Raw genomic sequence first — 14,309 nt, forward strand, 5'->3', positions numbered from 1 at the left:
ATTTAGTACTTGACTCCACTAGTAACTTGGACTGCTACTTTTTTCTTTTTTTGTTTTTGTTTGTTTGAATCTAGTACTTGCCCCCATTATCTATCTTTGGGGGTGTGTGGGTGCGTGTAGGGGGAAACAAAATAACCGCATTGCGCCTGTCAAACGAGCGCACTGCCGCGTTAGCGTGAGGCCGAGCCAGGAACGAGCCATAGCAGGCGACGACGCGGCATGCCGCAGTGTCGCATGCGGAGGCGAGTCCGTAACATGACTTGCCCCCGCACCGCATCGCACCGAGGGGCATAGTTGTACTGACACACCTTCCTTGTATGGACTTGCCCCCATTATCTATCTTAGGGGTGTGTGGGTGCGTGTGGGGGGGACAGAATAACCGCACTGCACCTGTCAAACGAGCGCACTGCCGTGTGAGCGCGAGGCTGAGCCGGGATCCCGACCCCCTCCCCCATCCCGGCGAGGCCGAGCCAGGAACGAGCCGTAGCAGGCGACGACGCGGCGTGCCGCGGCGTCGCATGCGGAGGCGAGTCCGTAACATGACTTGCCCCCGCACCGCACCGCACCGCACCGAGGGGCATAGTTGTACTGACACATCTTCCTTGTATGGACTTGCCCCTATTATCTATCTTAGGGGTGTGTGGGTGCGTGTGGGGGGGGGAACAGAATAACCGCACTGCACCTGTCAAACGAGCGCACTACCGCGTTAGCGCGAGGCCGAGCTGGGGGGAGGGGGGAGGGACCCCCTCCCTCATCCCGGCGAGGCCGAGCTAGGAACGAGCCGTAGCAGGCGATGACGCGGCGTGCCGCGGCGCCGCATGCGGAGGCGGGGTCGTAACATGACTTGCCCCCGCACCGCACCGCACCGAGGGGCACAGTTGTACTGACACATCTTCCTTGTACAGACTTGCCCCCATTATCTATCTTAGGGGTGTGTGGGTGCGTGTGGGGGGCGGGGGGAAACAGAATAATCGCACTGTCGCGTTAGCGCGAGGCCGAGCCAGGGGGGACGGTGAGGCCGAGCCAGGAACGAGCCGTAGCAGGCGACGACGCGGCGTGCCGCGGCGTCGCATGCGGAGGCGAGTCCATAACATGACTTGCCCCCGCACCGCACCGCACCGAGGGGCATAGTTGTACTGACACATCTTCCTTGTATGGACTTGCCTCCATTATCTATCTTAGGGGTGTGTGGGTGCATGTGGGGGGAAACAAAATAACCACACTGCGCATGTCACATGAGCGCACTGCCGCGTTAGCGCGAGGTCGAGCCGGGGGGAGGGGGGTCTCCCCCATCCCGGCGAGGCCGAGCCAGGAACAAGTCATAGCAGGCGACGACGCGGCGTACCGCGACGTCGCATGCGGAGCCAAGTCCGTAACATGACTTGCCCCCGCACCGTACCGAGGGGCATAGTTGTACTGACACATCTTCCTTGTATGGACTTGCCCCCATTATCTATCTTAGGGGTGTGTGGGTGCGTGTGGGGGGGGGGGGAAGAGAATAACCGCACTGCGCCCGTCAAACGAGCGCACTGCCGCGTTAGCGCGAGGCCGAGCCGTGGGGGGAGGGGGGGTCGGGACTGTTGGAAATATGCCCTAGAGGCAATAATAAATGGTTATTATTATATTTCTTTGTTCATGGTAATTGTCTATTGTTCATGCTATAATTGTATTGTCCGGAAATCGTAATACATGTGTGAATACATAGACCACAACGTGTCCCTAGTAAGCCTCTAGTAGACTAGCTCGTTGATCAACAGATAGTCATGGTTTCCTGACTATGGACATTGGATGTCATTGATAACGGGATCACATCATTAGGAGAATGATGTGATGGACAAGACCCAATCCTAAGCATAGCATAAAAGATCGTGTAGTTTCGTTTGCTAAAGCTTTTCCAATGTCAAGTATCTTTTCCTTAGACCATGAGATCGTGCAACTCCCGGATACCGTAGGAGTGCTTTGGGTGTGCCAAACGTCACAACGTAACTGGGTGACTATAAAGGTGCACTACGGGTATCTCCGAAAGTGTCTGTTGGGTTGGCACGGATCGAGACTGGGATTTGTCACTGCGTATGACGGAGAGGTATCTCTGGGCCCACTCGGTAATGCATCTTCATAATGCGCTCTATGTGACTAAGGCGTTAGTCACGGGATCATGCATTGCGGTACGAGTAAAGAGACTTGCCGGTAACGAGATTGAACAAGGTATTGGGATACCGACGATCGAATCTCGGGCAAGTAACATACCGATTGACAAAGGGAATTGTATACGGGATTGATTGAATCCTCGACATCGTGGTTCATCCGATGAGATCATCGTGGAACATGTGGGAGCCAACATGGGTATCCAGATCCCGCTGTTGGTTACTGACCGGAGAGGCGTCTCGGTCATGTCTGCATGTCTCCCGAACCCGTAGGGTCTACACACTTAAGGTTCGGTGATGCTAGGGTTGTAGAGATATGTGTATGCGGAAACCCGAAAGTTGTTCGGAGTCCCGGATGAGATCCCGGACGTCACGAGGAGTTCCGGAATGGTCCGGAGGTGAAGAATTATATATAGGAAGTCAAGTTTCGGCCACCGGGAAAGTTTCGGGGGTTACCGGAATTGTACCGGGACCACCGGAAGGGTCCCGGGGGTCCACCGGGTGGGGCCACCTATCCCGGAGGGCCCCGTGGGCTGAAGTGGGAAGGGAACCAGCCCCTAGTGGGCTGGGCGCCCCCCCATGGGCCTCCCCCCATGCGCCTAGGGTTGGGAACCCTAGGGTGGGGGGCTTCCCACTTGCCTTGGGGGGCAAGGCACCCCCCTGGCCGCCGCCCCCCACCCTAGATGGGTTTGGCCGGCGCCCCCCTCCCAAGGGGGCCTATATAAAGGGGGGGGGGGGAGGGAGGGCAGCAAGAACACAGCCTTGGGCGCCTCCCTCCTCCCCTGCTACACCTCTCTCTCTCGTAGAAGCTCGGTGAAGCCCTGCCGGCATCCCGCTACATCCACCACCACACCGCCGTGCTGCTGGATCTCCATCAACCTCTCCTTCCCCCTTGCTGGATCAAGAAGGAGGAGACGTCGCTGCACCGTACATGTGTTGAACGCGGAGGTGTCGTCCGTTCGGTGATTTGGATCACGGCGAGTACGACTCCGTCATCCACGTTCATTCGAACGCTTCCGCTCGCGATCTACAAGGGTATGTAGATGCACTCCTTTCCCCTCTTTGCTAGTATACTCCATAGATGCATCTTGGTGAGCGTAGGAAAATTTTAAAATTATGCTACGATTCCCAACAGGGACCGCCCTCCCCCATCCCGGCGAGGCCGAGCCAGGAACGAGCCGTAGCAGGCGACGACGCGGCGTGCCGCGGAGGCGAGTCCGTAACATGACTTGCCCCTGCACCGCACTGCACTGAGGGGCATAGTTGTACTGACACATCTTCCTTGTATGGACTTGCCCCCATTATCTATCTTAGGGGTGTGTGGGTGCGTGTGTGTGGGGGGGGGAGAATAACCGCATTGCGCCTGTCAAACGAGCGCACTGCCGCGTTAGGGCGAGGCCGAGCCGGGAGGGGAGTCGACCCCCCTCCTCCATCCCGGCGAGGCCGAGCCAGGTATGAGCCGTAGCAGGCGACGACGCGGCGTGCCGCGGCGTCGCATGCGGAGGCGAGTCCGTAACATGACTTGCCCCCGCACCGCACCGAGGGGCATAGTTGTACTGACACATCTTCCTTGTATGGACTTGCCCCCATTATCTATCTTAGGGGTGTGTGGGTGCGTGTGGGGGGAACAGAATAACCGCACTGCGCCTGTCAAACTAGCGCACTGCTATGTTAGCGCGAGGCCGAGCCGGGGGGGAGGGGGGTTGGGACCCCCCTCCCCCATCCCGGCGAGGCCGAGCCAGGAACGAGCCGTAGCAGGCGACGACGCGGCGTGCCGCGGCGTCGCATGCGGAGGCGAGTCCGTAACATGACTTGCCCCCGCACCGCACCGCACCGAGGGGCATGCGGAGGCGAGTCCGTAACATGACTTGCCCCCATTATCTTATCTTTTTTAGGGGGAAAACCAGCACCGTTATGAATTATTATTTCATTTGTACTTTTTTGGTAATTTTTATTGTACTGTTGTGAGTTATTATTTGTACTTTAGCCGTTTGTTTTCTCCCTCTATATTAATTTCTTTATTGTGTTTAATTTTTGCTATTATCTTTGGTAACTGCCTAGAGATAGTGGGCTTTGCCACGTTTGTGGGCTTTAGCCGTCGGTTTTCTCCCACTCACCTTTTAACCTCCCCTCTCCCCCGTTCCGCTCGGCCCCCTTCCCAAATCGATTCCTTCTTCGTTCCCCTCTTCTTCTCTTCTCGCAGAGAAGTTGCTTCTCCTGTTTCGCCGCGGGAGCATCGGCCGGCGGGTTGAACCTTAGGGGTGGAGGTCTGGGTGCTCTGTTTGCTCCTTTTGCTCTGCCATCGACTTCTCTTGCATCCTCTTATGTACAATTTTCCCTCTATTTCTAAGCTATTGCTCTCTTGCTGTCTCAGGCTGGATTCACTAGGGTTCCTTTGCTCTTGAATGAGCGGTTGGCGACAGTGATACTGGATTCCGTGGCGGATTTTGTGTTTGCTGGTAAGAGTTTTGCTTTGTATGGCGTGCTTCGTTTCTGAAATAGGTCAGAGCCCTAATTTTTGTTCATGTGTCTTGCAGATCTGGTTTGGCAGATTTTAGGTCTGTAGATCTCAATGGGTACATCATCCAGTCTGGACAAGTTGAATGCAGGTGATTTTCCCTGTAATTTGGATGATGTTTTAACAGATCTGGTTTTTAGGTTGTATAGGTGTTGTCGTATCGACTTTATAAGTTGTATGTATTTTGATAGTTGTTAATTTTGCCCTGGAATGTGTGGTGTGTATAGTTTTGGCGGTTGATGTGACCTGCAGACAGGTTGTAGTACTGATCACCATCTGTAGTTTGAACTGCTGTCCTGGCATTTGAATAGGTTGTAGTAGTCAGTGAAGAACTATTATGATGTTGAAAGAGTTGTCATTCTGAAGTTTGTTGTGCCAGTGGTGGGTTGATATTGTTTTATTGGGTGCACTTGTAGTGTTCATATAGTTGAACTGATTGTTTGTTCGTGTACTTTTTTGCTAATTATGATGTTGTTGCAGATGTTGGAGTGCCGGTGCATCCTGATTTTGACAAATCAGAACACTTTCAAGATCTTGTGAATGTTATTTTTGAGACACCAAATCCTCTAGAAGAACTTGTGAATGTTGCTGGTGTTTCCCTTATACTTGCTCTTTTTTACCAGCCTTGAATACATAAATATGCTTAGCTACATCAGTTGTTCCTTTTCTTTGTGTCTGATGCTATGTGCTTTATTTATCTTATCTCTGCAATGTTAATTGTGTTTTAATTTTATATGTGCATGCTTATGTTATTGGTTTATGCAGTTAATGACAGCTATGGTGCTCCTGAGGACATTTCTGATGTTGTCAAAGATATTAATGATGGAATGTATTCTCTTAACATTGATGATGGTGATGGCAGCTTGCAGTTGTCTGTTACTCAGTCATAGAGTGTTGATGGCACTGAGCCTCTTACTCAGGCTGAGGATGTTCCTATGCAGTTACAGCTCGAGGATGAAAGGATAAGAAAGAAGAAGTGTGATTTCCAGAGGAGAAAGGAGTTGGAACGGCGTCAAAAGGCTGCCTGTGTGCAACGAAGTGATGGGGATGTTGCTCAAGCTCGTGAAGGTGTAGGTGATGAAGGTGGTGACGCGGCCTTTCCAACTATTGATGGTGGATCTCATGGAAGTGACATGCCTGTGAAGACAAACCTGATGCAAACTCGTTTGACACAAGTGTTTACTCGTGATGCAGTTAAGGAGAAGAAAGCTGTTTTGAAGAGGAAGATGTCAGATCGAAATGCTGATGGCACACAGAGGCGTAGCCCACGTGTGAAAGCTGGTTCCCAACCTGGTAATAGCAAAGCTGATGGGGATAGTGTTGCTGTGAAGATTGGTCCAAGCACACTTGGTGGCTCCCCTGTTCGTCGGAGTCCACGAGTTTTGACAAATAAGAAGCCTTCTTCGTCTCCTCTTCCAGAGTGCTCTTTGTTGAAAGAAAATAAGAAGCGTAAAGTTCCTCCTGCGAAGGTGAACAAAGGTGTGATGAAGCATGCTCGTGTCAAAGCTGAAGATGCTGTATCTGAAGAAGTTGATTCTGAAGATGAATTTGCAGTGGTATGTGTTTTGTACTGTATGTGACTAACTAGTTGTACTTGCAATGATTTAATTGTGTTTGGGCTGGTATGCTGGCCAGGCGAGGCTGGTCATGGTTTGCATCAATTGAGGGTGGTACTGATGTTGTTTTAAGAGTTGAACTTGTGCAATCTTTTCTTTTTTCTACTTGCCTTCATATGCTTGTTTTGTTTTCTATATTCATTTATTTAAGCTGTGGCTTCTTTATTTTCATTTACAGCCTGTTAGCGTTATGAGTCCGGTCAAGCCGGTGGGAGGCAATGCCGGAAAAGTTTCTTTGGATGAAGGTGACCAACAACGATTGAACTTAACTGTGCGATGTTCGTTGGGAGAGGTTGAAGCTTGTGCTAAATTGCTTGAGAGTCGGCATGTGGCTAGGGTTCATGCAACTGGTTTTGGTTCTATCTTCAAGTGGAGGGTGAAGTCTAACATTTCCCACCCTCTGATGGGAGCTTTGTACCTGAGGATAGATCCTGATACGATGACTCTTGACATGGGTGAGGCTAATAAGAAGCTTAGCATCACTAGTGATGGTATACAACAATTATTTGGGTTCCCTCGTGGTGGTCGTTCTGCACCAAGGCCGTCAGAGGACGGATATGACGATGCTCTGATGAAGTTAAGATCGGAGCTTGATATTAGCAGGAACAAAGATATCAAGACAAAGGATTTGAGGAATAGGCTCAAGGTGCTCGTCAAGGATCCTAGCAAAGATGACCTTGCTCTGAAAGTGTTCTTCATTATATTGTTTATGAAGGTTGTTTTACCTGGTGCCGCCCCGCGTGTTTCCAGAGAGGCAGCAATGTTTGAGGGTCTCGTCATTGAGGACATGGCTAATATGGATTATTGTCAGTCGATGGTTGATGAGCTTAGAAGGGCTGTTGTCAAGTACCAAGATGGTGTTACCATGGGGAAGGCAATCACAGGCTGTGCTATAGGGCCTATACTAATGTACCTTGACTGCCTTATCCGTGGCAAGACTGCGGAGCCTGACATGCGAGTCCCCCGCATATGTTTCATGGATCCTGTCAAGCTTTCCGATCTGGTTGATGCAGATTTGATAAAAAAGGCAACACAGATCCAAAGACTTGGGTGTTTGGGAAGCTTCCGGTGAGTTTTATTTGTTTCGTGTCTTGCAGACCTTTTTTTATTTAGGTATAGCTATTTTTGCTAGAGTGAACATGTGTCCCGCAGAGTTACCTGTTTAGTACTGTTGTTTCATGTGTGGTTGAACTAACTATCTTTGTTCAACTGGCCTGTTGGTAAATACTAACAAATTGGCACTGAAAGTTAAAGATTGATAGTGCTGTTGATTTAAATCTGTTAATATCATGTTTTATTTTTCCCTGTGTGTTGCATTGATTAGTTAAATTTCCCCCCTTGTTTGTAGTGGAAAACTCAAGAGGAGGTTGTTTTTTTCCGAGTGTATAAACGGCCAGTCCTGGAGATGTCGCCGTCTCAGGTTCCCAAGTTTTCATCTCTGCACGATGAGTTGAGGCCGTGGTGCTTGTTATGTTCCCCTGGCCCTAGTAATGTTAGTACTTCACAGAGGCAGGGTTTTGGTATTGATGTTGTTGTTTCTACGTCGGAGCGCGGCTGAGCATATTTTTATAAATGTGTGTTCTGAGCTGCAAAAGGTCCCAACGACAGTTGAGCGTCTATGATGTATCAATGGTATCCTTCCTAAAGGTCATCAATTTAACGCTGAGGAAGCAGCGGACTATATTGAGATGGAGAGAATTTTAATTGGTGATATGCATGACGGTGCCGCTGATCTAGTTCAGAGCTCGGTTCCTCTGTTGAACAACATGAAGCGTTTCAAAACTATGCAAGACTCTCGCCGCAAGCCATATGAAGAAAGTGCAAATGTTGTTATCAGGTAGATTGAGCAGGATGAGGCTGCTGCCACCGACAGCAGGGCTGGTGATGGTACCGAGGCTAATGTTTCTGATCACTATACGAATGATGTTGGCTTGGAGCGCCCTGTTGTTGATGTGAGTCAGTCCTCGGTGTTTGCAATTTTTACTATGTTGTTTTGCTGTCAGTACTGTAGTTGAACATCCTCATCTTCATCTGTTTATTAATTTTTCTTTCATGCAGATTGAGTAGGATGAGGCTGCTGCCACCGACAGTAGGGCTGATGATGGTACTGAGGCTAATGTTTCTGATCACCATACAAATGATGTTGGCTTGGAGCGCCCTGTTGTTGATGTGAGTCAGTCCTCGGTGTTTGTATGTTTTTACTATGTTGTTCTGCTGTTACTATTGTAGTTGAACTTCCTCATCTTCATCTTTTTATTATTTTTTCTTTTCATGTAGGAGACCAGTCATAATGTTGAGGCTGCTGTTGACCGTGGAGTTAATGATCCATCTACTGATAAGTGCATGGTTATTTTTATTTTTATTGTGTTTATACATATTTCTTGATTTTTCATGCGCACCAATGTGCCTTCCTTGTTCATTTTTCTATCCCATACCGTTAAGAGTTTGCAGGTGATACCTACCTTTTTGTTACTGTGGTTTAATTCCTTGTGTTTATTGTTGCTAATAATATCATTGTTTTTTTTTTCTTCATTACATATGAATCAGGGTCCTATTGTTGGCGATGAGCCTTGTTCGACCGTTGGTGATGTTCCTTTGAATGTTAGTAGCAACAAGATCGATGATGTTGCTGTGAATGCTGCTAAGGTTTGTTTTTCTATGCACCTCTTGCTAGCTTATTTTTGATTGTTAGTTTTGCTCATATTATTCACTTTTTCTGAATTTTTATTTCTTCAGATGACTGATGTTGAGCGTGAGGCTGTCGTTAGTGGTGGAGATGATGCTCATGGTGTTCCATTGAGTAGTGGGCGCGATGTTGGTACCAAAGTTGCTGACGAGGATGTTGGTGCTGTGAGCATACTTGATGCCAAATCGTCTGGTGTTGGTATTGCTGGGAATGAAAATGTTTCTGATTGTGAAGATTTCCCGCTAGAGAATTTCCCGCCTGGAGGTCTTGATTATGGTGATGCATTGGAAGATGCGTCTAGTGTGGAGGAGGTGCCATCCGAGGATGATGATTTACTTCTGTCGATTTCTTCTGGCCCCTTGACGCAGGAGGCGCTCGTGTCGCCCCAGGATTTTCTTTCTTCAGACCCTGAAAGCACAGCGATATTGGTGTCCTCACAAGATCTCCCATCGTCAAACCCTGAAACTAGAGGCATATTGGTGTCATCACAGGAACTCCCGTCGTCAAACGCTGATAGTGCAGGTAAGGACTTGTAAATGAGGCGTACTTCTCATTTATGGCATTTTGGACATGTTCACTTGTAGTGCTTGAACTTATTATTTTTCTTCTTTTTCTGCAAGCAGAAGGTGCTAATGTTGTTAAGGTTGATTTGTTTTATTTCGCTGTGACGAGGTTGCGCACGAACCGTTCAAAACGGTTAGTTTGGGATTTTGCCCGTATCATTTTCGTCTCTTTTTCTTTCTCTCATATGACTATTGTTGTTATTACAGTAGTTTTAATTCATGTAATCTTTTGTGTTTTCTCAGTGACAAGCCGATGTTTCAAAATAAAGAATGTGATGCCAGTGTTGGTTCTATTGCTAAAGCGTTTGTCCCGACTGGCATGCTCAACTCAGACAGTGCTGACGTTGTTTTATATTCTCTACGTAGAAGTACCAAGACACTGACAAGTTGATAGTTCCCAGATGGGTGACGGTCAGTATTTTGCTTTGTAGATAGGATGATAAGTTATTTTTGCAATTTTCTAACTGTTGTTGTTCTTTTTGTACAACAGACCAAGATCAGTGATGGAAATATTGATTCCAATGTGCTAAATTGGTTCACGAGATCAGGGGCTGATGGTTTTGACCAAGTAGGTGAACTTGAACTTTTTGTACTCATGAACTAGAACTGTCATGTTTTTTTGCAAGTTTGGGAGGTGGGGGAATGAACTTGGGTAGCCTGCTTTTACCCCTGTACTTATGAATGATGTGTGCTTCTTTTTTTAAAGCCGCACTTATTGTTGCAAGGAAATTGAACTGATATGTTTGTTGCAAGTTTGGGCGGTGGATATAAACTTGAGTAGCATTTATTTTTTGTAGTGGGTTGCTTACTAAATTAGAACTTATGATTATCTGATTTTTGTTTGTACTTCTGAATTTCAATTTCCCTCTTTTATTTAATTGTTTGGAGGCTGAAGTTTTTGTTTCATTATGATTTGTTGAATTCATTTTTCCTCTACGATTTTTTGTCAGCTTTTTTCCCTACTTTTGATCCACCGTCATTTGCGGCTACCATGAAGCTTAGCGAAGAATCTAGGCATTGGTGCTTGATTGTTCTGAATTTGAGGTTCCGTCGTTTCGAGTGTCTTGATTCACTCCATGATGAAACCTGGGGTGATGCAGTTAGATTCTTAAGGAATATGACAAATAACATAAAGAAGCTTTGGAGGGAGTCCAGCGTAGACAAGGCCAAACCGTTCTCGCCGGTGCATAATGATGGTTTCTCTTGCGAGTTTGTGTGGGTGCCGCAGCAGGAAAACACGTGAGTATCCGTTTTTAATGATTTTTGTTAGTTGTTTTTGTTGCTGGGGGGATGGTGTTCCTGTTTTTTCGGATTTGTGATGTACCCTTTTGTATTTTCTTTTGTTAACATGCATGATTGTGGCTTCTTTATGCTACAAAACTGCAAGAATTATCATTGCCGGGAGGATGGTGTGATTGAAATGTTGGATTACAACCACGAAGACATTCTTGACATTAGGAAGACTTTGCTGTATACCTGCAAAACTAGCGATGTGTTTGATGTTGACTTCCAGGGTTTGTTTGGCATCGAACCCTGTACGTATGCATGGCCTTTTGTAATTTTTTGCAGCTTGTACTTCTTGATTAGTACTGTCATGAATTATGTATTTGAACTTACCCTTGATGCGGTCTTTTCTTTTCTTTTTTGTTTTTGCAAGTGAGTGGCTGGATCTTGGTGAGCACGACTACAGGATCTTTGGCAGCTAGTTCTCGGAGCTCGAGCGCGTAGCTATTGATCTTAGCCAGGGGCGTTCTCCTGAAAAGACAAGATCTGGTGTTATGAAGGGGCGATTGGGAGCTCTGAAAGGTTCTACAGCTGCTTGTGCAGAGAGCCCCACTACACCCAAGAATCCCATTGTGGAATTGATAGACAGCGATGATGGTGCGTTTGACAAGATTGCTGGCATGGGAAGAGTCACCAGGAGCGCTGCTGCCAAAGGTTTATCTCCACTTGCTGGAATTGTGGCTCGTAGAGCTGGTGGTGCTAGGAAGGATCCTGCTTTGGATTCTGGCAATGTTGTAAGCACGAAGCGTGCGCCCAGAGCTCCTATAAAGTTTTGCTCCCCTGTGCAGCAACTTCACCCTCATAAATTCCCTCACCTGGACAAGGCTTGCAAGTTGTATAATCTGTTGCTTAGTGATGAAGCATGTGAGAAGTATGCTGAGTGAGTATCTCTCATTATGTTTCCTCTTCTTTTCTTCTGTTGTTTGTAACTGCTAGAATAAATATGACCTGAACTGTTCCTTTTTGTACAACTTGAACTACTATAAATGCCTTTCTTGCTTCCCCTGCTTTTTGTTCTTGTGTGTGCTGCAGGAATACATTCTCAATGATACCTCAGTCTGATGATAGTGTAACTAGCTCCACTAGGAAACGCATCTGGGAAGTTTTTGCACCTGGGCAAATGATGGAGGGTGATGTAATGGACTTCCTCATTGATGATTGGAAGAAAGATCCCGAGAGAAATGCTGATTTTGCGTATGGAAAAAGGGTATTGCTGAGTCCATATTTCATCACGGTAATCAATCAAATCCTTTGTTTCTGTTAAACAAGACTGCCTATTGTTTTACGAGTTTTAATAATACTTTGTTTGTTGATCCTTTTCCCCTGTTTATTTCTTTTTTGGCTTTTTTGCAGGTTGTGCTTGACTGTACGTTTTACGGTGATGAAAATAAAGTGTTTAATGTGGAGAGTGCAGCGAGAGATTTCAAGAGCTATGTTAAAGAAAAGGAAGACTTGCTCAGTGCTGACCTTGTGAGATCTACTAGCTGATTTTTGGTTTTATTTGTTTGTTGTCATGATGGTTTTTACTTTGAATATTTAACATCTCTTTTTTGGTCATTTTTTAGATCATGATGCCTCTATTCAAGCCTACGGTTTTACCAAAGGATAAGAAAGTGAACCACTTTTCCTTATATGTCATGAATCGGTACCGAAGTAGCGTTGACATCCTTAACTCTTTACCTTATCTGAAGAACCATCGTCCTTCAAAGAACACCTATCATAAAGACTGCGAGAAGATTGTGAGTGACATTTATTATCTGTACTGGATTAATTTTTCCGCATCTTTGTTTCTGCTTTTCTGAGACCTGAAAATGTGTGGTTTCTTCTCTTTTTTTACAGATCTCCAGGTTGGTCCAAGTAATGAAGGCTGTGTATGGTGATGCTCAATACAATGCAAGCAAGCAACCCAAATGGGAGGTTTTTGCAAAGAAACCAACGTTTGTGAAGGTTCCACTTCAAGGGGCGAATGAATGTGGCCATTATACTCTGAAGTATGCGGGATCCTATCACTACAAAAAAAAGACACATCCGTGACATTTTGGGCCGAACGAAAATTTTCTCTGTCATACTTATGACACTTCTATGACAATAATTGTGGCAAAACACGGTATCATCATAGATGTGGTGGGGTCCTACTTCTATGAAAAAAATCATGAAAGAAAATGAGCTTTTCGTCCTGGGCGGGCCGGAGACGCAGCTGCATGACATTCTTTGGGCCGTCCATGACGGAAAAAACCGTGGTAGAAGCGAGGGCGAGGAAAATATTGGGGTGTTCCCGGTTACGGTGGGTGGTCGGGGCCGAGCGATGCGCGTTTCTCTCATACACGCACGCGCGTGGGTGCGAGGCGTTGGGCTCTAACTGAACCCGAGCGATTGCACTGCAGGCTATGCGTTACTGAACCCGAGCGATCGATCGATGGCTGTTAACGGAACCTGATCGAGCGATTCCTTCGCTACTGCTGCTAACTGAAGCCGATCGATGCTGCCTCTGGATGAAAAGTGAGCGTTGCTGGGGGGGTTTGGATGAACAGTTCCCGGTGGGGGGGGGGGGATGAACAGGACCCCGTGGTGTTGCCTCTGGATGAACAGGACCCTGATTGATCGAGCCGGTTGGAGATGGATGAACAAGACCCCGTGGAGGGTAGGATGAACAGGACCACCCCGTGGAGGGCTGGATGAACAGTAGACGGTGGAGGGCTGGATGAACAGTAGCCCATGGAGGGGTGGTTGAACAGGAGCCCGTGGAGAGGGCTGGTTGAATAGTAGCCGGTGGAGTAGCGCGCAGTGGAGGCTGGATGAACAGGAGCCCATGGATGAACAGTCGCAGGTGGAGGCTGGAGGAGGTCGACGGTGGATGAACAGTAGCCCGTGGAGGCTGGAGGGGGTCGACGATGGAGATGAACAGTATCCCGTTGAGTCCCGTTTTGCGGTACACCACACCCCTCCCGATGAACAGGACCCCCGTTTCGACCGTAGCGCTCCAACACAAGTCCGTTTCCTTCGTTTTGCGGTACGCCACACCCCTCCCGATCAACAGGACCCCCGTTTCGACCGTAGGAGGTCCGTTTCCTCCGTTTTGCGGTACACCAGACCCCTCCCGATGAACAGGATCCTGTTTCGAACGTGGCCGGTCGAACACAAGGCCGTTTCCTCCGTTCTGCGGTATGCCAGGCCTCGTTTCCATTGGCTGTTCCGTCCAAGCCGGGTTGGCTCCCACGCGTTCTGTTGCCTCCCGATGAACATGACGCATTCCGTTGCCTCCCCATGAACATGACGACGACGCAGTTTCTCCGTTCCGACCCAGCCATGAACACGAGCCCTGGCCGTACGTACGCGCGAGTAGGCGTTTGAGACCCCGCCCGTATGTACGTACGTGGTCGTATTTACTTTCTTGCACCCTGGCCGCTGTACGTACGTGTACATGCTACGTGCGCGCCTCTACTACGACACGTGCGCGCCTCTACTACGACACGTGCGCGCCTCTACATCGACCAGTAT

The sequence above is a fragment of the Aegilops tauschii genome, chromosome 7 (assembly GCF_002575655.3).
Source record: "Aegilops tauschii subsp. strangulata cultivar AL8/78 chromosome 7, Aet v6.0, whole genome shotgun sequence".
Lineage (NCBI taxonomy): Eukaryota > Viridiplantae > Streptophyta > Magnoliopsida > Poales > Poaceae > Aegilops > Aegilops tauschii.